Source organism: Falco cherrug, chromosome 5 (genome assembly GCF_023634085.1).
Source record: "Falco cherrug isolate bFalChe1 chromosome 5, bFalChe1.pri, whole genome shotgun sequence".
Taxonomy (NCBI): domain Eukaryota; kingdom Metazoa; phylum Chordata; class Aves; order Falconiformes; family Falconidae; genus Falco; species Falco cherrug.
The window spans coordinates 15,848,745-15,873,372 of NC_073701.1; the positions used below are offsets into that span (position 1 = coordinate 15,848,745).

Here is a 24,628-nt window from a genome sequence, read left to right on the forward strand (position 1 = left end):
TAGAATGCAGAAATTCACTTAATACATGCAGTTTCTGGAAAGCAGGACTACACGTATTTTGTGCGACCTTGCTGATGTGCCTTACTTCCATTCTGAAGGGACTGCTGCCAAGAGTGATGGGTGAGAGAGGTCTTCGTAGTCACTCAAATTTTTAAAGCTATTTACAGGTAATTAGGTCCAGTTCAGTTCTAGTGGCAGTCAAGCACATAAGCATCTTTAAAAATCTGGGCCTCAGTCCTTTGCTTAACTACGACAGATGTTAAGTGCTCCAAGAAGTGGTGGTGTATTTTTGTTTGGGGAAATCTTGTTCTTAAGAAACTGAAATAAGAGATTCAGCTCAGTTTTGTTACTTGTTGAATGGCTGTAAAATGATGACAACTTGCTGTCACTAACAACCTGCAGGGAAACAGTCTGAGAATAAAAGAGCAGCTTCCTTCATGCCCTCCCCTAGATTTGAGTGGTAAGGAAATGGTAAGATAACAACAAAGACAATTTTGGATTTCATACGTTCTCAGATGCCATGTTCAGGCTATGGAACAAGCAGCAGCACAAAAGAATGTGCCAGAGCAGGAGGAGGGAAGGGAGGCACGATCCCTGTAAGAATAATCAAGTACAAATTGCTGCATTTAGGAAATAAGAAATTATGATGGCAGATGTGAAGAACCCTCCCTGAGGAGCTTCCTGTATTAAATGATGCATTTGTAAAGAAGTTTGAATAGGCAAGGTCAGAGATTTTATAGGGGGCAAACTGTTCTAAGTGAACCTACTTCTGTTTGAAAGGAACTATTAGAACTGGTGACCTCTAGAAATATTCTCCAGCAAGATTAATAATTTATGATTCCACAGCTCTACATAAGGATTTCAAACTACCTGAAAAACACAGACTTGTTTTATAATTCAGGGATTATGCCCGCTTTACACACAACTGAACTGCAGTTACAAAGGAGTTAAGGCACTGCCTTAGGGACCTAGAATCTCTCTTTGGCCTGAGTAAGTTCTCAGGAGCTCGCAGCAGCTGAGAAACCGGCTTCTATCAGCCTCCTCTTTGGGTCCTCTCTTTTATTATCTCTCTTTTATTCTCTCAAGTTGTACATCAAATCTGCTGCAGAAACAGCAGATGTATGCAGGTATCCCAATATTCACTCTTAAGCTTTGCTTCCTGTTTCAGCTAAGTGGAAACAGCCCTTACCAACACAAACTAACTCAAAAGAACAAATTTGTTTGCGGACAGAAACAAACCACAGCCAGCACACCGTTGATAAATCCTTTAGTGCTGAAGAGTTCTTTTAAGCAGGGAGTCAATCCTTGCACATGGGAGAGTCTGTGAATCACACCATGGGTCAGCTTGAGAGGGTGCTAGCCGCAGATACTCAGCAAGAAGTTCACCACATAAACATGCAGAAAACAGTAAGATATGTTTCACTTGAGCTAAGAAAAAAGAAGGGGGGGAGGGGAAAGGGGAAAAAAGATATGACACAGCATTGCTAAGCTTTCTGCCAAATGAGAGTCACCCAGTGTCAATCCTGAACACATAAAAAGCATCCAAGACTGGAAAAGAGGCAGATCCTGCAATACAAATATAACAACTAGCAATCGTATGAATAGCCTGTGCTAAACAAAAATCAGATATGTAGCACACATAATCAGTAAAAGCATAATTCAATAGCAAGCTTAATTCAACCTCATTTCAGAAACATACACAGATGTCTTTGAACCTTACCTTTCAGTCTAGGGTTTTCTTCCTGCATAAGTGGTTGGCTGACTACTAACATTCTTGGTGTTCGACAGAACAAGCTGTCTCTTTCCAGCTTGACTGATAACCAGACTGACACCCATTACTCCCCTCTTTCTGTTTCCATTTCCAATAGACCCCCAAATCCTAACTTTTTCTTTCTTTTAGTGTTCTGAAATGTCTTCCTTTCCCAAACTAGAGTATACAATGCAGCAGGGAAATAATTATCTGCTTCTATAGCACACAAGTTTTAAAATTATATGCCCAGCATTACCAACACAGAGCATTAAGACTCAAATCCCCACAGCAACAACATGCTAACCATCCTCTTCCCCCAGACTTATGGAGCTGCGGGATGTCTGCCAGGGAAAAACAGAGAAATGTAAAATGGACTGCAAGAACATGAATACTAAAATAAATATCACAAACCTGGCTGTTAGAATCACAGACTGAGAAAAAGCTATTAAATCAGCTAAGCCATCTTCTTACTGATGGCAGGAATGTTCTCCATACATTATTTTTCTGCTGCCTTCTCCAGCACATGCTCAAATGTTCACAGAGCTCTGACCCAAAGCCCACTGTGTACAATGGACACTGCTCCATCATCTTAAGGCTTTGCATCCTGCCATAAGCTACGTGGATCGCAACATCTCTCCTGAGGAACTACTGGACTAGGCAGGTGCTTGAACCCAGACGTGTAATTAAGTCCTTTGATGAGGTCCTCAAATAAAGCTTTGTATTAAGATTTTTTTTACTTTTTCAGCTAGAATTTTCTGGTATTTTAATCTTACAGCTTTCTTACATAGCTGGCATAATTATTTTCCTCTTTTACATGAATTTTCCAGCCTTTTTATGCATCTTACTTCTCTATTTTTTCCATTTCAAGCCAATGTTTTATTTTAAACTCACTTCTTCACTCACAGATTCTGCCTTATCCTGTTCATCCTTCAGTTCACTTTCATGTCCACTTTCTCTCGCTGTATCTCACTCCATTGTCTTCACTATCCCCTCCATCATCTACTCTTTGTCTTAAGCCTAAAAACAACACTGAGACTTTTGAAAATTATTCCAGCAACACACAATATGAATCTAGACTTGAAAACATGTCTTAAGCAGATGTCACTGAAATAATAATTAGAAACCAAGATAAAATACTGATTATAATGATAATAAATAAGAAGTTACAAATTAAGAGAGAAAACTGTGAAGGAGTTATCTGTTGAGCAATTAACTTTGCTACATTACAAAATATCTGGAGGTCAAGCAGCACAACACAGCTGTAGCACACTACCAACAAGAGTTGAAGAGGGGCAGTTGCCAGATTTTGCACTAATAACAGTGAGATAACATAAAGAAAGGATGCCAGGATTGTCAGCAGTACCAAGATCAGTGGCAAAGAAGCAGCTACAGAAAACATGTTAGCTTCGTTCAGACAGTCTGATAAGCTGGGATTTGGGGAGGCCATGAGGAAATGAAATGTAGTATCCAAAAAAAAAAAAAAAAGAGGGGAAAAAAAAGGTGTTTTCATGCAGCTATAAAACATCAAAGCCATATTTTATTTTTTCAAGGAAAGCCAGTAAGACAATAGCAGTAAAAACACCTTAGAGAAGCACGTGAGAGTTTGTGATAGACCGCATAGTGACACACTTGCTTCTTTTGTGAATCTTGGATACTGTTAAGGAGAGACCTTTCCAAGAGCTTTATCAAGGGTTCAGGTCTTCCCCTATACTGTGCTACAATGCTCTTCATAAACTGTCAGGTCATCCTTTACACAGGGAAATAGACCCTTTATTTCAACCGAAAAAAAGCGCTACCTAATATTCTGCAGCAATGGTCCCAACTGTCATAGTAACACTTCTATAACCACTAGTGATTGGCTTCATTATCACAAATTACTATTTTCATTTTAACCCCCACCAAAAAGCTTGTTATAGACTGACCAGCTATAAGCAAACATACTAGAAGCAGTAAAGCAATCACTTTACTATGAACAACAGGCTGAAAAAGCTAAAGGTTTTTTGCTGTCTAAAATCCCCGTTTCAGATACTCCAGATAAAAGCCAATCAATGGAGTTAGTCTGCTATCTTCTGTTCTGCCATCGGGAAATGAATACTGAAATAATCCTAAAAAGGCATTATTCTGTGGGAAAGGATGAGCCAGGCAAATCACTCTGCAGACGAAAGTCTTTCCAAAGGGATACACTCTCCTCATCATTTTCTGAAACAGAATGCAAGTCCTAGCAAGCCAAACCCATCATGTCTCCCCTTCGTCAACTGGTTTGGACTCAACTGACCAATGAGGACTTTGAAGTGAAGGCAGCATAATCAAATGTCATCAAAACACTTTAGATTTTAAGGTCGATCATGCACATTTCTACTGGTGGAATCATTAGGCTTTCTACATAAATATGATTTGTTGTTGACAGAAACATTTCCCATTGCATTTAAAAAATAAACAAATAAAACTGCAATGTATTGAAGTGAAATATACACTTGTGAGCCCTTCTCCCAAAGCAAATGCTTTACGTACCTGCAATTTGTGTCAATGAGAGCCAAACAGCAGCACTAAAAAACAAACAGACTCTTCAAGGATATCTGATTTACAGTCCAATAACCCTTGGTGCCATTTAAGGTGCTCACCACCCTCACAAACCTCCCAGAGTTCTTAATGATGAATGGCGTGACCTAGAAGTCCTAGGTCAGCTCCTAGAAGACCTAACCCTACTTCAGCCACAGCAGCAGTACAGCATTTGAGAGCATTATTTTTTCTAAACGCCAGTTTAGCAGTGGTGCAATGTGCCAGGGTGACAGCCTTGAAGCCTGCAGCCCTCCATCCCCGCCACAGACAGAGCGCACGCCGTGGGGCTGGCACCTGCGTGCTTCCCCGGCCCGTCTGTGTGCCTCTGGCCCCCCGTGCACAGACCCACTGAGGGGCAGCTCTAACTTCGTACCCACACAGGCTAAGAAATCCCTGCTTTTAAGCATCAAATAAAGGTACGAGTGAGGGTGAGTTTTGTAACGGAGATTTATCTCCACCAAAAAAAATGAAACATATTCACTGATCCATTCTGTGAGCACCATGAGATGGCAACATATACTGCTCCATCTGCTCCTCAAGGCATAACATGTAGGTATATTGCTCTGCAAGTCTGTAAAGTTGTCTTAAAGGTAAAAAATGGAATAAAACCTTTACAAACCCCTCTTAACTGTGGCTCTTACCATGGATTTCAGAGCCTTATCTGGTAACTGGAATACACATGCTCCACTATGGTATTTTCAAAAACCTTTGCCTATGTGTGTATTTAACTGAAAGAGATCTTGAGCATCTTGTTCTTCAGTCTCTGCCCTCTTCAGTGGCTTCTGCTGAAAATTATACCTATCCCAAGATTTACTAAGGCGACTCTTTGGATGGTCTTTTTACAACATGTCTGAGACGGTTTTCTGTGCCAGCGAATCCGAATTTGCTAAATGTTATCAGTCAAATAATACTCAGTTCTGTGACCATATCTTCTCGCTGGGAATCTGAACTATTCCCACCCATATAAGCAAAACCAGGGGGCATCACTCTGAGTTACTTGCATGCCTCAAAATCCTACTCCCTTCCACACGAAGGAAAGATCTATCTTCTCCTCTTTAGAATCTCCTATTTCACCTACCAATGAACACTTCAGTGCCTCATCACATATATATCACATATTTGTTAACCCCAGACCTACAGGGCACTGAGCAATCTGCTTTGTAACATGAAAAAAAATCAGTAACTTAAATAAGACCTCTTATTTCTCTGTAATTACAATTACCTTAACCTGCATTAGGGGAAAAAAACCAACAAAATCCCCCAAGATACTTCTCACCATGCTAAAACATGCATCATTGTTCTCCTTTGCTGATTATCATGACCTGTCAAATACGGTATGACAAAATTCTTCACTGAAATTAATTTTTTGCTTCAAATTAGTTTTCTTCCATTGCTCTCAAACACAAATATTACACGTTTCTCTCATTATTTATGAACAACACTAACATACTCATTAGCTTTAACTGTCATAAAAAGATTATATAGGTACAGCAAGTAGGAAATTAGAGAAATTATTTGTTTTTTGGAACTATGCTCTAGCATCCACTTCTGTGGAGTCTCCTCCAAAACTGTACTGTACCCCCTGTATGCCAAAGTTCTGACCAGGCATCCAGAAAAAGATCTAGGTGAATGAGTTGAGAAAACACAAGAATTTCAAACATTTACCTATGAAATTCAATTCTGTATTTATTTAAAGCAATTACCATTTAGAAACCTTCACAGCTAGTCTTGTTTTAAATGATGATTGCATGATTTAAAATTATTTTTTCTCATTTCCCTACCTAGGTTTCCAAAACTACAGTAACTGAATATTCGATTTATGAAGATTTAATTTTATATTGGCTCATCAGCAGTATAATTTTCTGAATCAAATTCTCATCCATACAAATAACTGTTTATTTATTCAATTAAAGAAATAAACACAACTTAATAATATTGCTTTGTTTTTACCTTAAACTTCCACTTTACAATATATCAAATATATTTTAGATTTAAACACAGCAATACTCCAAGATTTACAAATAAACTGAACATTTGTCAAGGTTAAATGCACTATTGTAATCCTACATACAATCTTGCCTGACTGTAGAAAACATTATCATATTTGGATAAAATATTTAAATGGATACATTTTTCTTAAGTAAAACCTAATCTAGTCCCTGAAAAATACAGTGTTTTGGCTCAATACTACCTGTATTTATCCCAAAATACCTGCAGAGGTAGCTAATCTGTTTAAGTAATTACCTCTAGGGAAAGAAATTTTAAATAAATATCTAAAAGCCACAAAACTCAATCCTCACTCTAAAAAAATTGCCTTCATCTCTGGCAGTATTTCAAAATCTACTACGTTACTGAAAATCTTGAGTATACATTCGTAGAAGACAAATTACAAGTCCCAAAATGACAATACTCATTCTATGGGAAAATAGCTACAAATATAGGTTACATGGGAAAATTATCAAAAATGGACATTCCAACAGGAACAAATTAGGGTTGTGGGGATTTGATTCTACATTTCAGTCTGCAATTTGGGCATGTCATTTGATTAAGCTCTTGAATCTCTCAAAATATTTACTGAGAAGAGGACTATATAAGTACTGAAACATTATACATTTAAGAAAGAGTTTGGTTTCTTTTTTAACTGAAGAATATTCTTTTTCTTCACCCTTTTGTGACAGCTGGGCTCACACTAATTTCCTAGCCTTCACCAGTACAAGCCCTGCTGGGTCAAGTCCCACTTGCCTGAGACATGTAATTTATCCAAACCAATTTCAATGGAAATTGCTTATAAATGCACAGATTTGACCAATTTGATCATTCATGCATATCTGAGGGCAGAATACATCTCACCTGGTTTAGCATGTTCACCCCGACACCAAAACTGCATGGAATATGTCAAAGCCCAATATTGAGTAGAGAATTATTTTAGTAAGCAGTTCAAGTAGTTTTCTTCTAAGCATTCAAAACGAGTGTTGGTCACCAGTAGTGTTAGTCTGTAGGTCAGCAAAGTACAGTAGAGGTGCCGGCTCAAGGCAGAGGTTAATGGCACACAGCCAGCAGCAGAGACACTGACCGACTCCACTGCCCCAAGCTTAGCAGGAGCTGGGAGCTGCTGTTTCACACAGGCACGTTAATACCTGCAAGACAGTTCACAGGGTCTTCCCTTTTTGTGCAGCAGCACCTCTCAGCTGCGGATGAACTTCTACTTCCAATACTCTCATCCGATTTCAGAAAGAAATCTAACACTAACAGCTCCTGAAAGGTTGCTGATCTCTATGTCAATACACAAGAACAGAAAATAAAAATGACCAATCTATTCCTGCAGTTCAAGATGTATGAAATGCCAAAGCACCAGCACACAAATATATATAAGGTGGAATGTAGAATACAGCTTACTATAATATACTATATATACTTATATAATATACTATATACTTATAGTGATACTACTTCTGAGATCAGTGTATCTTTTTCTATTAAGGTCTGGAGTTAAATTACAGAATTAATCAAGCAAATCCTTAACAGGGGCTTTTTTTTTCCTCTTAGACACAAATCTTTGACAATTAAGTATACTGTCCTACTGATTTTGTTGTTTCCATTTTTCACTCATTTAGCTGCATCTATCCCACTGAAATCCTTTCATCTGATAAATGTTCAAGGTGGGAATCACTGGGTTTGTTCTGTTTATTTTTCCAGGTATCCTCCCCAGGACTGCTACTCACTCCTCCTACCCATAAAATCATGTCCACAAAGAGCTCCTTCCTATACATTGTCCACATGAAACTGAAACAAAGGCAACTAAGCCCTTTCCTTCAAAGAAAAAGAGAGAGGAAAGATAGTATGGGGGAAGTCCCACATATAGAGTCCCGAAGGGGGAGCATTTCAGGTCAAACACCTCTGGATGTTCTTCAGACCTAAAATGGATCCTACTGATTAGCAAAGCATCCAGTCCTACAGTGCCCTTCTCACACAGATGTTTCAAATCACTGCTCTCCCTGAAGCTGAAGAAGCTACTCATGAAAGCAGAAAGAGTCAGGAGAATTGCTACACTGAGAGTGCCCTCACAGTACTCCATGGCAGCTAGGCTAGCTCAGGTGGAAGCTGTCACACTGCGGAACACTGCACAGGCTGTGCCAAGTGACAGGAATAGTGCCTGGACTGGCTGCCTCTGAACTTCGACTCTGAGCTGTGTGCGCTGTGTATCAGCTGATTTGCTGGCTGCCTGAAAAACTCTTTTGAAAATTTTATATGGACTGACTACAAATTTTCATGTGACAAAAGATGCTAAAACAAAGCCAAACAGTTTAGGGGTGAAAAGTAAAGGGAGATCAAAAAGAAAAAATATGTAGGAGGAAAATACCAGAGTAGTGAAATGAACTCACTATACATTTTTTGATTTTCTTTTCCCTTCTGTCTTACTTGCTCAACATGGTGAAACCAGAACACCTTTTTGGTGCTGTCAGATCTGAAGCTTCCACTAAAATGTGTTGAAGCGGATAGGTTTTGATCAGGTTCTTGTTCAAGGTACTAGATTGTTAACTACTGGCAGCAGCTAAGTTTTAATCCATCCCATCCCCACTGCGTTAAGCAAGGTATCTCAAACTTTTACCAGAAACTACTTATACTAGGGACAAAGTGTTGAGGGGCAAAACCGAGATGTATCTCAGAACAGCAATACAGTAAAGATAAGCTCCAATTAAGAATTTTTTTTGTTTTCTACCAAAGAATCAGAAGGAAGACTGTCCCACAAAGTTGAAATAACCCTAGTTATTTCTATATTAACTATATTAACTATAGTATGAGTGTCCACAGACCAGGTAAAATCCTACAACAAACTATGTTAGAGACTGTGCAACCATACAGTAGCAAAGATTCTCTGCCCCAAACAGCTTACAGTCTTCAGAAACTCAACAAAGGATACGGGTGAAAAATAACTGTGCAATGCAGAGAAATGATCTCTGCAATAGCAGAACACTATGTTCCTTCCATTTTCTTTTACGGAGAAGGAAAAAATAAGATTAGCATCACAAAAGACAAAAGCAAAGGGAAGATGGGATATGATAAAGAGTCAGTAAGGAGGAAAAAGGTGCCACAAAATAAAGTGGCATGCAGGATATCTGAGCTATACAGCACGTTAAGCAAAGTGATGTGACTGCGAGAGCTGGCAAAAAGGGAGCTTGAGCAAAACAGCCAATTAGGAAAAGGCAGAGAAAAAACAGTCAAAAATAACAGTAACCATCAGTCTCCTTCATACACTGCGTCCACAGCTGCTCTGCTGGCTTCAGTCTTTGGTTTAACGGTGAGACCCTCACCTGCCATAAGGGAAGCTGGACTGGCTGTATGGCAGAGAAACTGAATTTAAAAGGTCGAGAGGACATGTAATATAAAAAAAAAAAAAAAAAACAAAACCAAAAACTTTAAAAAAAAAGAGTTGCTAAATATAGTGATTTTGTTTTGGGCAGAAATGTATAAATTAAAAATATATAAGAAGTAAGGGCAAATACTTGGAATTGAAAAGTGTTATACATCTCTGAATCTGAGTAAAAAAGATGAGTCCTTATTACACTAATATTAGTATGGCTCTCCATAGTCACACACAATACAGCATATTTAAATGACATTATTAACCCAATCTTATACCAATGGTAAATAATGGCATTTTAAATAGTGACTGAATGGAAAACGCTAAGCACTTTGTATTCAGGTTAGTGTAATGAATCCCAGATCAGTTATGACTGCAAGTTAATACATATATACCGTGATGGTTACTTGTTAAACCTATTACAATTTCCACTGTCTTATCAAATCACAGCAAAACTGTCACACTTGTTGACAGTTTCAACAATGAGGTCAAGCAGTGAGCAGTCACAAAGAATGAACTGCTTTACACTCCAGAGGTGGTCACTCCAGAAGCAGGTGAATAGCCATTACCATAACAGCTCTGCTCCTTTTTGCAATAGATCTTATACTGAACTGTCATCCTGCAACCTTGCCCAAACATTACACTCACATGTTATTTTATCTGTAATAACATTAGCCTGACAAGATGACTTCCTAAGAGGAAGTCAAAGTATAACAGTTCGCTGACCTTTAAAGGACTCTCTCACATTACTAACCTTGTTTGTATCTTCAAGTATAACCTAGAGTATCCAGAATTTAACAGAAGCATGCATTTTAAGTCAGAAATAAAAATTAGAGACCACCTTGCTCTCAAGACACTCTCACACAAACCCAATTTACCTATGGACGATGATCACAAAATCCAAACTGGTGTAGATCCAGAGCATGCAAATTAAAGTTTGCAACACTCCACTTAGGTCTTATTCTGCAAGCTCAAACCATACACTGTAATAGCCTAATATATGTTAATGTAACAGAACATGTGAAAAGGTTCTTCCTTCAGACTATTTTATACATCCTCTCTGAATTTTTCAAAACAAGGTTCAGCAAGAACCAAATGGACTGCACTGATATATTTTTACTGTTTGTTAATGAAAACTGTTTTCATGAACAAAAATATTAAAATTCTCAATTATAAATGCACTTTTTTGTTTACTATTTGATATTGTTTCCGTATGTCTAAAAAAAGAAACTGCCTGGATAACTGACTAAGCAGTTACCTGGTTTCAGGGGATTTGAGTCTCCTTCCCTGTAATTCAGTGGCAGAACTCTAGCTGACTTAAAAAACAGTAACCTTTTTATACACCTCTACCTGTTCTGTTATACGGAAGAGCCCACTCCTGTGTAACTCTTCAGATGAGGAGGAATGCACCTGAGGCAGCAGGTCTGATCATATTTGGTTCCTAAAAGGACATATTCCAGACGTTTTTTCCTAATTCCATATAATAAATTCAATTAAATAAATATGGCCACAAACAACACTATACTCTATGAACCATTAACTCAAGCAGCAGAAACATCAATGTCAGAATTGGTTATGTATGCCAAATCAGAACTCCAGTTCGCTTTACATTCCTGCTGACAGTTCCTGTAACGAGCACGCAGCATTAAATAAAAACCATGACCTGTTTAAACAAAGATCAGAGCACCAGCTTTATCATTGCATTCTCTAATGTTTGTTGTTTGGCATCACAAACTAATACCAAAACACTTATCTTATTAATACCAGCCCAGCAGGTTTTCATACAGGGCACCAGGGGTTAGCTCTCGTCCACCAAGATTTGTGCATCTTTAAAACAGGAGTTTTTCCTCACATGAACATACACAGGTATTCTCAGCGGTTACTCTGCTTCAGTTTAGACCAAAGGAGAGCAAGGAGAGAAGAGAGAGATGGAATAATGTACAAGCAAGAAATTTTAAGATGCTTCTGTCTCAGATAGCTTGAGACAATGAAAGAAAATAGAAAAGCCAAGCTAAAATTGCTTAAACATACCATTAAAATGTCATGGGTAGTAATATAAACCAATTAATGTATGTAACATACATGGGACAGCCATTACATTTAATGATTTCCCAAAAATTCATATGTAAAATAGAAATTAAGCCCCCCTCTTTGTGTAATACACAACCAGCATTTTTACAGTGCCTGGCATCATGAAACTGTTTATTACGAATGGGTGCAACACCGACTACCATCGTATGATGACTCCTTCACTGGTCTTCTCAAAAGATACAGTAGTCAAATTTCAGACACACACATCTAAAATGTAGTCTTGTATTTTAAGTATCTATTGATTTTCTTTTGAAAAACTGAGAGTTCACTTCATCAGGAGCCAATCACAAAGTTTAATAATCTTGCCTAGTTATCAATTTATCCAGACTACCCAGAGCTCCTTTATACTAGTCTAAATTGCCTACGAAATTCATTAAGCCTTAGCTGAAGTTGAAATGGCTATCGATACCATACATTATCAGCAGATCTCTTCATTATGATATTGTCAAGGTATAGATTGTGTAAGCAGAAATCTCCAACTATTGATCTTCCGCCAAAGAGAATGGAATGTTTGAAATCTGTCTAGTTTCTGCACCTTTCCCATCTTTATCCTGTGTGTCATCCACAGACAAGCATATGCATTCCTAAGTGTATTCCATACTACCCATCTGAAAATGCAAAATACAAAATTCTGATAGTAAGAAAGCAATGTATTAAAAGCAATGAAATCCCTACCAAAAGGTCCCTAATCTTTTTTTCTGCTCCACTGCTTTGAACGTGCTGGATACCAAGTAACAGCGCAATAAATTACAGGAAAATCAGCATGAATCCTAAAAAACTTATCGAGCGGTTTCTCCCGGAACAAAACTTTGGAGGTCACTAAACCCTCTCCAATGACAAAGGAAAGTTCTTCCACTTCCATCACCCCTTCCCCCGGCTACGGGAGGGGAAGCCACCGGGGAAGGCGCACACGGATTTTCCTCGGAGGCTTCCCTCCCGGATAAGTCTCCGGTGGCGGCGGGTGACACCTGAGCGGGGGGCGGCGGGGCGGGCTGGCGGCGCGGCCGGGCGCCCGGGGGTGGCCGCCTCCCGTCGCGGCAGCCCAGCCTCCGCGGGAACTCTGCGAACAAAGTAACTTCCCGGCCGGCCCGCGGGAGGCGGCGGGGCACGCGTGGGGCGGGGGCTGCGCCCCCTCGGCCAGGCGCGCTCGCACGGCCGGAGCGGGAAGGCGCCCGAGCGGCAGGCGGGCAGGGCAGCCCTTCCCCGAGAGCGCGGTGACAGCCCTTACCTTCACACGCCCCTTCCTCACGCCCGGCGGCTGGCAAGCGCCGGCAGCGCAGCACGGAGGCAGAGCAAGGGGAGCTGCGAGGCTCTCGGCGGCTCTCCCTCCGCCTCTCTCCCTCTCCCGCTCCTCAGAGAAGCCCTCCCCCCCTTCCCGCCCCCCCCCCCCCCCCCCGACCGCCTCACTCTCTCTAGCTTTGGGGCGCATATATATACATTTTTTTAAATTTTTTTTTTTAAGGAGCAAAGAGAAGCGACGGGGAAGCTTGGTTGGGAGAAGCAAAGCCCTGACGCACTTGGGGGTGGGTAGGTGGCGGGGAGGGGGGGGCTGGGGGGGTTTCAGACCCTCGCACGGCAACGCAGGCGGACCCATCCCCCCCGCCTCCTCAGTCCCCAGCCGGGGAAGGCGACGCTGAGGCTTGAACCTCGCTGCCTCGAACCGATCCCGCACCGGGGAGCGGGCCCTGCGCACAATCCCCCCGCCCCGAACCGGCAGGGAGACCCCGCCCGGGGCGGCCGCACGCATCCCTCCCCCGATCCCCATCCCTGCAGGGGCAGGGGGGCGTCAGGTCCCCCAAAATACTTACGCTGCCCGCCGGGGCTGCTTTGAAGACGCAGGATTTTGTACGAGCGATCGTCTCCTTCTCCGGGAGCCCAGCCTCCCCTCCCCCCCCCCCGCCTCCCCTCCCCCGCCTCCCCCACCTCCTTTGGGGGGCCAGGAATCCCCCACCGCCGGCCCTCCCCTCCTCCCTGCCCGGCCGGGGAGCCCCGCTGGCCGGCCGTGCCCCGCGCCGCCGGAGCTGCGAGCTGCCCCGGAGCGACCCGGCCGGGTACGGGGCCCGCGGTGCTCCATGGCCCCTGGCCGGGGCCGGGACGCGCTAACGGCCCGCGCTGCGGCTGAGGCGCGGGTTGGCGCCCCGCCGCCGCGGGTGGGGGTCAGCGGGGGGCGGCGCGGGGCCGCCTCCGGCGGGAGGGGGAGGCTGCGCCCCCCGGCCCCGCGCCTGAGGGGCCCGCCGGAGCCCGCTGCCGGGGCTGCCCGGCCCGGGGCAGAGTTGAGGCAGCGCCCTTGGGGAGCGCGTGTGTGTAGTGGGGGAGGCAGGAACTCCGCGCCGGCCGTTCTGGGGGGTGGACGGGGGGGTCCCAGCCTCCCCTGCCCGGTCGCCCCCCTTCTCCCCTCAGCGATCGGGGGGAAGTTTGGCAGCGGGGCTCCGGGGGGTGCCCGCCTGCAGCCAGGCCGCGCCGCGCCGGCCGTGAGGCGGGAGGGCGGCCCTTGGGCGACCGGCCCGCCGGGGTCAGGGCCAGCTGTCCCCACGCCCGCAGCCCGCGTCCCCGCCGCCGCAGCAGTGCTCTTCGGCCAGCGCCTGGGGGCCGGGGGAGCCGCTGGCCGTCACGTCTGCAGTGCAGGTGGTGGCGGTGGCGAGAAGGACCCGGGGGCTACCGGGGAGGCTGCGGAGCCCCGGTGCAGTGTGAGGTACTGGTAGGGCACCGGGGAACATCGCGGGTGTCGTGAGGGAAGGCCCCTTTCCCGCTAGCGCCGGGTGTATTTCTCAGAGGCACTGAGCATGCACAGCTTCCCTCCGTCTCAAAATCAGGCCATGATAGAATCATAAATATATAATACTATGCTCCTATGATATTATGAGTAGAGAGCAGGAGAGTTAAATGCATACATCGAGGAGAGGCAAAATACATATAAAGGGCTTTACGGCACAATAGTTGAGTGATTCTAAAATGAAGTATTTTAAAATCCTTCCAAGAATAAATTTAATTCCTTCACGCTTGTTCCCATGTTGCCTGCTAGGCAATGATGGGCTGGATATCTTGCAACAATTAGTGGAGTTACATCTGCTTTTAGTGGACATAGTGACTTTATCGCTGATCAAACCATCTTTTTTTAAAATCCAGAGCTGGAAAATACCCACTTTATAAAAGAAAATTGCAATTTGGATATTTGTTCTATGTCAGAATGACATAGACGGTGTTAGGAAATTTTTTGGAGCAAATAAAGGAATGCATCTCAGCCCAACCTCATAGCCAGTGTATCACTGAATCGGAGGCCAAAGGTGAACACAGGCCTCCCAGCAGTGGGGGGAATACCTCAGCCACCCACTGATGTTACCTGTTCGGCGTGCGGATGGAGATGAGGCTGGGCTGCATATCAGAAACCGAAAATTGGACCTGAGAAGCCTCCCGCATAGTTTCTCTTCCTGGCAAAACATATATTTATCTTGAAAGTTTGCATTTTGACATGTCAGCGTTTTTACAACAATATAAATGTGCTTGAAAATTTTTTGATCAGCCTAATGGTTAGGACCTATTAGAAGCTGCAGAACATATTCACCATCAATTCACTTATTCAGATGCATGAATGCAAGCTTAGAAAAGTAATTACAGGTACCTTTTTTTGGAAATCTTGAGGCTGTGTAGTTTCCCCATGGGAAATATGAGTAATAAATTCCTACCAAAAAAAAAAAAGTAAATGTGCTAAGCATTGTTCTTATTTATTTTTTTCTTCAGTATTAAAAATTGTTGATTAAATGTTCCAGGTAGGGTAAGAGTGCTTGGATGAAAATCCTTCATCTTAGCTATTGTTTAAAAGAACAAGCAGAAACATTTGATCTTGGTAATTTAGATCTTCTTTTTACTTTTTAAATTTTAGTCGTCTTTCTTAAGAAAAATTGTTTTTCCTATCTTGGTGAACATGTAAACATAAATTTGCAACTGGTCAGTATTACCGAATCTGGCTATTTTGATTCTTCACCTAAGAGATTACATTGTATCTATACACATCAAATTAATCTATTTTAGCTTTGAAATCTTTTATTCAGAGTATTAATACCTCACCCTTCATTTAGTGAATGGTACTTTACATTTTTAGTTATTTATTTATGATTTGCATCGAGTTCTGTTTGTATGAAAACTGACATTCAATTAATATTTACATGAGGTCATTTTAAATTGTTCATTAAGACCATCTTAAAAAAGCTTCATGCATTTCAAAAGCGTGTTTGCATTTTAAAATATTTTATGAAACAACTGAAATAATGGCCTGTAGAATGGGAATTGAATTGGAAGCTTCTAGTAGCCATGTCCTTCACAATCTTAGAGAAAGTAGATCTTGCCCTCTCATACTTAGCTTTAGCTGTAGATTGGCAGAGGAAAACGGGCAATCTTACTTTTTCTACTCTTACGTTGATTTTTCAGCTTTGAGTTAAATAGTTCTTAACTGAACTACTTGAATGGATTGAAACAAAGAAGATACTCTCCCTGTCTGCAGAAGAAACTGCAGCTCTCAAAAATTGCTTTCTTGCATCAGTTACATCCTGTTCCATCTGATTGGCCAGTAACTTCAGTCAGCTTAGTGGCATCACCTTCAAAACTTCAGCAGCAAACATCTTTTGTGATTGACTATCTTAACTCATGTCAGTACATGACAGCAAGTATAAAAACTAAGGCAGCTGCAATATCAAGTCTAAATTGAAGAGATACAGGTAAAATACCAATAAAATGTTACTTTTTTTTTAATAATGAGTTTTGGGATAAAATATTACAGAATAATATTCCAATGTTCCAATTAGGACAGTACCTGTAATGGGACTTTGATCAAACTTGTGGCATAATGAAGCAAGGAACCCCTAAATAGTTACCCTTTGTTGTACAGAGAGATTGTTACTTTAAGGTGAAAGAGCTTATATATCTTATTTTTTGAGTGATTAGTTCTGATGACAGAAAGCGCTCTATGTGAACCTTCACTTACACAGCAATGGACAAAGATTAATTTCAAGTGATAGGGGAGGAAATGATTCCCTTATCTAAAGTGTTAGGTGGTTGGGCAAATGAAGTTCAGGAAATGATTGGGAAAGGCAGAAATGGTTAATAAATATAATCCTGTATAACAGTGCATCACTTTATTTCTGCTGATGTTTTTTACTTAATTTGGCTTTTCGGTGGTTGACAACTATTTATATGTAGTTTAATTCAAAACTGTACTTAAGAACCACCCATGAAGTGAACAGATCTCATCTACTTAAGGATTTTTTATGATTCTCAGGCAGTTTGATTTTTACAGATAAGAGTTCATGCAGACTTCTGTCAGCACAGTGTCACTGCAGAAGAGGAACAGTAGACCACTGCTGAGTGACAGCCTATAGCTCTGAAATCTGCAATCCATCCTCTCTTACGTTATTAATTTCCCATCCTCTGTGCATCTTTGGTGTGTCAGGCTTCCTGCACATGCACTGCAGAGCTACTCCATGCGTATGCACTGAAGTCAATACTTCCTAAACTTGTCTGATTTAGGCTCCTATGATGCTTTCCTGAAGGATCAGATTTAATGCACGTGTGCAAGTAACAGCTGATCTATACATTCAGCGTGGGCTTAGCCAGGACACCTGAATATACAGCATGCAAGACAGACTTAGTGTACATGAGTTCTGATGCATTGCTGTATGTCCATGACACCTGGACAAATACAGGAAAACACCAGTTGTGCCTGGACATAACTACCACACAGAGAGAATGATGTATGTAGGAAGCCTCGTATATAAAGTAACTTTACCTTGTCATTGTCCAGAAAGGAGAAACTTGTTACTTTGTTACTTGGGCAGTGGAACTTCACTGCTAACACAGAAAATGTGTTACAGGGTTTTTACCCTAAATTTTACATCTTTTCCACAGAAATTTAAAACTGGGTCTGATGCATGACTAATATCCCATTGTCATTTCTTCAGTGCATTATATTTTTAATCTAATAAATACATAGCTAGTTCTTAACACTAAACATATCAATCAAATCAGTCTCATGTAGTTTTCCAGTAAACATCAGTGATCTTTCAGCTATGGTGAGGTGTTCCCCTCCAACTCCTCATAAAATATGGAACTGCAGTACTCTGCCTGTGGGGAAAAAGCCTCAAGCCACATAGTGATGTACCTGTTCTGCAGCATGAAAGAGAAATTCCCTATTCACCGTCCTGCATAGTCAACAGTACCTGCTGGTTAACTTTAAATTGCCTGAGTTGCTTAGCATCATGATTAAAAGCTGTTTGTTTCTTTCTTGTATTATGTTGTGTTTGGCAAAATAGAAAAGGCAGAAGTCTCACAATTGCTTGCATACTGAGCAAACAATTGTACTTTGTACAGTTGTACAGTTTTTTCTTATTCTTATAACTATGGTCTAGTAGTACTGTAGATACCGTAGGGCCTTTTAATTTGCCCATCATGAGCAAAATGAAAAGCTGAAGTCTGGAATGCTGAAGCACAATTATGTGACTTGTGAAACTGAGCAGGTATATCCAGCAGCTACAGAAAAATGACAGGACTAAACCTCAGACAAGCCAGCACAGTTTCATCCCAAAGATGCCAAAAATGGCTTTGGAATTATATTCAGCTTTTAATTAAGACGAATGAGAAATGTCACAAATCATCCATTGTACAGGTCACAGCAAAACCACGTAACTACTGTAGAATTTCTCCTTCTTAAACACTGATGTAGTTCCCAGTTTCAATTAGCTACAGTTTTTCTTGAAGTTTACTACTGTGGCGGAGGCTGGAGTACTACAAATAACTAAAGTGTGAATAGCAGTTGCTTATGTTACTAATAGTAAGATGAAATATCTACATTCTCCTGTATTAAAAAGAGAAAATTAAGTAGAATGAATAAAAAAGAAAACAAAGTATTTCTATTTGGAAAGATCTGGAGTTATATATTTGGAACAACCCTAAAGATGAGCTTTTCAGTGCTACAAATTTTGAAATATAACTGAGATGCCATCTATAGTGATGAAAAGTGTTCTTTTTCTTTTACCAGTAATACATATCCTTCAGCTCAGGGGGAAAAGTCCATTTCAACAATCAAGTGGACATATTTGTGCTCCTATTTTAGGAACACAGGACCCCTTTATAGACATTAAACACAGTTTACTAGTAGAAAATTTTCGTTTATTGTTAACTGCTTCATGTAGCATCTTTCATGTAAACATTGTAAAAAGGATTTAGTGTTGGATTTAGAAGTTGGGGTTTGGGGTTTTTTGTGCCCTTTGTTCTTGTTTTGTATTTTATTTCTTTGGAGAACTCTTTTTTTTTTTTTTTTTTTTTCCCTTTCAGGAAATTTCACATAATCTTTTCCATTCGTCATCAGCCAGGTTGCTGATTACCAGAGTAACTGCCAAGCTTTCAACTCCTTGTCATCAATGGGCTGTGAATGACAGACAGCATTAATGTTGGCAAGCTCCCACTCTCCTTTTCGCCTTTCCCAAATGTAATTAAACTGCACTAATACAGCAGAAGAAAAGCTGCAGCTTTATTTTACTCACCCTAATAACATAACAATTAAATCACAGAAGCACACAATGCAGTCAAATAAACCTATCATGACAAGGAAATTCAGAGGTAAGGGAAGTGTATATCTACCATTTAGAGAAAAACACAAGTGAAGAGTCTTCCTTTCCTAGCACTACAGTGACTGCACTATTTGACTTTCAGCAAGATGATAGGGCCAACATCTGAGTAACCACCCTGTTGCAGCCTGGTGAAAGGCCTCAAGCGTTTTGTCTTCTGTTGCATCTTTGGTTTAAGCTTAACGGGAATAATTAGCTTCTCCTTCAAATGATCTGTTATCTCCCTGGTAGGGGACAGCTGGATAAGGAACAGAAAGGATGTGGGTTATAACATACAGTTCAAACAGCACTGCATGCCTTACCCACTGGAAAGAGGTGCCATTATCCTGATCTTTGAGAAAGTTCTGGGCCTTTGGTTTAAAGTCTGTAGGGGTTAGAGGATGGCCAAGAGTCAGGAAGAGGGATAAACCAAAGTACTTACCTCACTTGCAGACGACTATGGAGGTTTGTACAACGTGCAGACACCATCAAACATTTCTGAGGTAGATAAATTGTCAGTAGATTGATTTATACATGTTCCTCTGGACCAAGGTGAGTGAAGAAGCTGCTGGCCCTCAGAAAAGCAATGGAATTTACCATAAACCTGTCATTCCTTGCAGCAGCAGTGCTTTAGGATGGGAAGCAAGAATTCATAAGGAGGCTGAGAAATGCCATGAGCTCTGTAAGCACAGCTCTGAGGCTAGCATACATGCTGGCATGATAGCATGTCTCAGTTTTCAAGCTATCCATAAAAATAATACAGTTAGCTTATAAGACAAAGTAAATTTACAGTAATGCAAATAAATAGTTTGACTAAATACGGACAGAAGGAAATAAAGACTGTTTTAAAGCTAGCCAGAAACCAGGGGCACCATGCTTAATAGGGAAAGCATGGAAAAGCCAGGACCCTCCGCAGCATACACTTGAGCAACAAGAAAGGGAGCTTGGTTACTGACCAAAGTAGACACAGCTTCAAACATGATAATTATTAGACCAGCCTGGCTAAACAGACTCTAAAGGAGCTTGTCTGCTTGTGCAATTTTGGTGACTAATAGTGACTGTTAGCTGACAGGTGGTACCTTATAAATCCAGCTTGTGCCAAATTCTCTGAAGATCTGTTAGTGTGGAGTAAGTAATTTACCACTGTGAACAAACTGTCCTGCAGTTCAGTATGATGATAGTCTTCCAAAGGAAGAAACTTTTGGCTGCAACCATCTTTTAGACAAAGTTTACATTAGGACCTTACATGTTACATTTTTAATAGATCTGGAGCAGGGCTGAATTTTTGTATGTTTGATAAAGTGGCTAACATGTAGTGAATGGCAAAAAGGAAAAAAGGATGCATGTAAAAGGCAAAAATGTAATCCCACTGGAGTAAATGAATAGTGTAAAGGAAGAACACTGAAGAGATGGAGTTGAAGGTTTCTGTTAGATTTGTTCTGATATAGTACTGTTGCTTTAAACAGGCAGTTGCAAAATGGCCCAAAAGACCTTTTGGTTAAGTGTCATGATTTTCTCCTTGATTCAGCAAAGATCAAGGCTGCAGTGTTCCAAGCCAGCTCCAGGCCATCAGAGGGAGAAACAGTACATCAAACACCCACCTCATCTGTTTTTGCCATCAAGCAAAGAAAGAAGAGGCCACAAAGGACATGGAAAAAACATATCAGAAGAGCATAACTGAGCCTTCAGCTGTTCTTGTGTGTCAACCATAATTCTTTTTAGGAAAAAAAAAAAAAAGGTGGCAGATTTGGTTCATGTGTAGAAACTACCTTGAACGCTTTTAAAAGGCTTTCTCTGAGTGACCATGAATAGATGATTCCCCAGACCCTGTAAAAATTTAATCTGATTTTTCAGCCTGAATATTAAGTGAACATTGGCAATAGAAATTGGCCCTAAAAAAGAGAAAAAATGCTTTTGTTGCAAGCAAGGTTTGCAGCATTTCATTGTGATAGCCTTTGATTTTCATAGTGGGCAGCTGCATTTGAGGAGGCTTTGGTCCAGAAATGATTGTTCCAGGTACTCCTGGCTTGTTCACTACACATAGATAATACCCTGGGCACATGCTAGTACCTTTGAACAAAATAAGGTATATTTACAAATGGGCCAGGATCAGCTCAAGGCTGCTGGTCTGAAACTGTACCCAAAGCAATAGGAATTGTGTTTAAAAGAATGAGTTTAGGTCTGGCACACAGAACAGTGAGAAGGGAAATTCTACTCTTAAGATCTTTGAACACCAGCCAGCTCCCCAGAGGCTTCCAGATGTGCAGTTTTGTGGGACTTTAATCCTTCCAGAGGAGGTTTATTTCTGTGTTTCACAATATTACATAACATTTGCATAAAAGGGGTAGGAAAAGAATGTTATTTCAGTGGTCAGCGTGTGGTTTAGTATTCAGAGATGAAATGGTTCTTCCAAGTTTTTCTCTGTTAACTGACCAGGGTTTCAAACCTCACTTTCAATTAGACACAGATGCTAGTGTTTATGGACTGGGTATTGATACAGGAATGTAAATTACTTGAGAGGATGACAGTTTATTAAGAGTCAATGGCTAAAATCTCCTGGGAAAAATTACTGTATGCTTTGCCAGTGATTAAAACTATAGAACATGCCATGGTTTTGTAGTAACCCAAAAGCAAGGGTTCAGGCTTAACATTGACTGCTATTGATGTTTTGCCCAGAGAGCTTCATTGTGGGATTGATTGCAAATGCCAGTCTAAACAAGCAAGGAGCAAAAAATTGATTGTTCAGGAGAATGAGCATGTTTGGGAAGAGGTGATTGTTTCCTCCCTTCCTGCATCTTGCAGAAGTGCAAATCCAGGGGATAGCAGCCACAGGGATTCCCAAGAAACCAAGGGATTCCCACAGGCAGAACTCAGTACTAGAGTACTGTGCTATTGGCAACAGATATCCTGGAATATAGCCTCTCCCTCAGCATCTCAGTGAAAACTCTGTTCACAGTGGAATGGCTCAGGATTTAAGATCAAGTCCTGTATAAAAGGTGGGAAGAAAGCAGTAGATTATAGGATTTATTAGCCGGCTCTAGATCCATTGAAAAAGGCAGCTGTAGTATAATGTCATCATTTAAAAACTGCTAGATATTTGAGGGGTTTCGAAGTGGTATGATTTCCTTTGCCTGAGTTACAAAACAGATGTAGAAGATGTGGCTAGGAAGTGTTAAGAGACAGGTAAAGCCTATGTCAGGCAGTATTTCACTAAGCAAATATTTCTGATATTTTTTAATAAGGACAAGTATTATTGTTTACTTGGGGGTTTTGAACTAGTTCATAAAATGGCATAAAGATTACTTGCGAAAGCATTATCAGGACTCTGAGTGCACAAAGTATTAATGACCCTCACCTGATGCCTCCACCCATGCTCATAGGCCCAGGAGCTCTATTTAAGCTCAGCCCTGGCCCTTCAGCTTCCTCCTGAGCTTTGCTGGAGAAGTGGTGGGTTATGGGCATGCTATGCAGCCCCTTGGTCTGGATCCTAACCCATGGGCTGACTTCCTGGCTTGGCCTGGACCTGCTTTGTTGCTGTGGACTTGTCTGGTGATGACTGGACTTGACCTTAACCCTGACCTATGGACTCGCTTTCCAGCCTGAACTGAGGCAAGCCTCATCACCATCATGTTTGCCTTAAGGTCTGGATTCTTGGTTGGACCTGGCCACCATCTCTGGGTTTTTCCTGCTGTGTCCCTTGAGTGCTGTGGGATGGACCCTGGCTGAGGCACCTGTCTTGGTGGCCTCTGTATTCCCCTTGGCTTGCCTTCCTTTAGGAAACAGCCCTACCCAGCCTGCTCCCTTACAGACATGAAGTAGAGCAGACTGTAACGCAGAAGATAAATTAGTTTTGGAATTTTTGAGGTGAGTCATACACAGGTCAGGGAAGAAATTTTGAATCAAAAGAGATTCTGTAGATTTGTGAGACTATAGAAAATGCATTAAATGACTACCATCTCCGTGCTCCAACTTCTGATGGGATAGTAGAAGAATTCAGAGTGGATGCTGGCAGTTTAGGTGGCTTTCTTACCAATAAGAGGCAAGGAATAGCATTTTTTATTCCTTTTAAACTTGTAGGAGTGTAGGCTAGTGCTCTTCACTCTTGGTTGGGGGCCAAAGACTTCTGGAAATCTATGTGGAGTTCCTGTAGGGTAACAATTATTTAGGTCATTCAGAAGCTTTTTAATTACAAAAGGAGAAACTGAAGTGTCTTATGCTTGCTGGAATACTTAAAGACAAACTCTGGTAAATGGGACTGTCCACTACCGATGTTTCTAGCATGTGAGCTAGGAGTACTTCCCTGCTCCTGGGTGTGGGCGCTGTGCTGGGACAAGACCCAGAGTATACCAGAATCTAATGCTTTCATTGAGAGATTCAAAGGAAGCTTCGAGTTTCTCAACTGGATATATCAGGACTGCAGGATGTGCCACAGATGACACTTTCAGTAGCAACAGTGCCATTCCCGAAACACAGATGATTTGTTAGAAACATCTCAAGCCCTGTTTGTTTCACTGGATCTAAGAGCGTTCCTGAGTTTCTGGCAAACTTTGGAGACTATCATGTCCTCCCCACAGAGCAAATCACAGATGGAACTACTTGGAACTGGGAGTTTGAGTCCCTATCACTGCTTTGTGAAGTCAATGCTCATTTTAGCTGTGATAATCACTGAGCAGCTGAATGGTTTGGGGAACTTCCAGTTCAGAAGAATTCCTGAAAATATCTCACTTAGATTTGATTTGGACTGAAATCAAATCCAAAAAGCCCCCTCAAATTTCCATTGAACTGCAAATCTTGCTTGTAAGCCAGATCTGGTTGGAAACCTTAAACTGGGTAAACCTTGGATAGGACCCTACATAGAACTGATGTGAATACAAGCAGAGTCATTGAAGATAATTTGGGGTTCAGTCTTGGAAATAAACTGTCACATCCAGCTGAGAGCATTTGCAAGGTTAAGATAATTCTTTCCCCACTTTCTCACCCTAAAAATGGAGAGAATACCTGTCAATCTTGAAATGGCAAAAGCTATTTCAATAACAAGCCCCATCTGATGGGACACAATATGTGGGATGCCTCTACCAGCAGTTTCAGCTCCTACAACAGACCCTGTGCAGAAGCCCATTATAAGGGGTCTCTCCAGGTAGCCTGAAAGAAATCTGGGTGGGGAATGGAAAACTCCAAAGACAGATGTAGTGAGGTACAATTGGTTTGGTGTAGCACATGAAAATGACCTAATAGAAAAACAGGATACAGCTGTTTAAAACTATGTAATTT

General features: G+C 41.4%; 1 protein-coding gene across 2 annotated transcripts in view; it reads right to left on the reverse strand.

Annotated features, from left to right (window-relative positions):
• The window catches only part of MPPED1 (metallophosphoesterase domain containing 1), a 63,851-nt gene extending 50,198 nt beyond the window's left edge, over positions 1–13,653 (reverse strand). For both annotated transcript variants that reach the window (XM_055712707.1, XM_055712706.1), the window contains exon 1: positions 13,571–13,653. The gene's annotated coding sequence lies outside the window, so the exon portion shown is untranslated. The remainder of the gene's footprint in view (positions 1–13,570) is intronic.
• Between the last annotated feature and the right edge of the window lie 10,975 nt (positions 13,654–24,628).